This window comes from Echinops telfairi, unplaced genomic scaffold (genome assembly GCF_000313985.2).
Source record: "Echinops telfairi isolate 266 unplaced genomic scaffold, ASM31398v2 ScPeMD7_7472;HRSCAF=8510, whole genome shotgun sequence".
NCBI classification, from domain to species: Eukaryota; Metazoa; Chordata; class Mammalia; order Afrosoricida; family Tenrecidae; genus Echinops; species Echinops telfairi.
In genome coordinates, this window is record NW_022111376.1 from 2947492 (window position 1) to 2948408 (window position 917).

Sequence of the window (917 nt, forward strand, 5' to 3'; positions counted from 1 at the left end):
GCTCCCCCAGCGCCCTGACCTGAGCGGGGCGGGGGTGGTGGATGGGGGATGGAGGCTGACGTGCGCTGGGTTTCCAGGCTCATAAAGTGTCTCGCCCAGGCTTACTAAAGGGGACAAAGGGGGCTGGGGAGGGGCGCAGAGCCAAAGGCTCCATCGGGTAGGGTGGGGGGATCTGCTCTGGGCATCCAGACTTTGCAAGGGGCGCGCCCCCGAAAGGGGCTGGAGGTCCAGGTCAGGTCTTAGGCTGACTGGTCTTGGGAATCTCCCGAGGGGCCCACAGGGAACCAGCTGAGCAGAGGAGCAGGAACCTCCAGGGGCAGGGTTCCCAATGACCCTTGCCACCCTGACCCGTACCTGGTGGGGTAGGGACAAGAGGGGTGGTGGAGACCCCTGACCTTCAGGGTTTTGTGGGTCAGAAATGGGATAAGGCTGCCCCCTGGTGCCTGGCAGGGGCACAGACCTGCCCCCAAAGATCACAGGCCCCGAATCCCCAGGGACTTCCAGGCGTCCCGAGTCAGCCTGGGTGTGGGGAGACCTTCCCCCTTGATAGCTGCTCAGAATTTTCCAGGGCACAGATGAACCTGCAGCTAAAAAGGAAGGGGTCAGCGCCCCCACCAGCCTCCCGCCCCCCCTTGCTGGAGCCTGTCGCTGCCATCCTCAGAGGGCTGCCTGCTCACGGTGGGAGGTGCCACAGGGGTGTAAAGAGAGAGCTCTGTTTAGGGGGCTGGGAGACACCACCCCCACCCCCCTGCAGTGACAGGATCTCCATGCTCAGGCGGAAGAGAGGTCTGACTGCAGACAAAGCAGCAATTCCCCTCCCAGGGAGCATGAATGAGGGCTCTCAGAGGGAGGGTAAGAGGATCAGTTGGGAGCTGTTCTCCCTCTGTGGGGTCACAGGGGGCAGTGGGGGCGCCGGC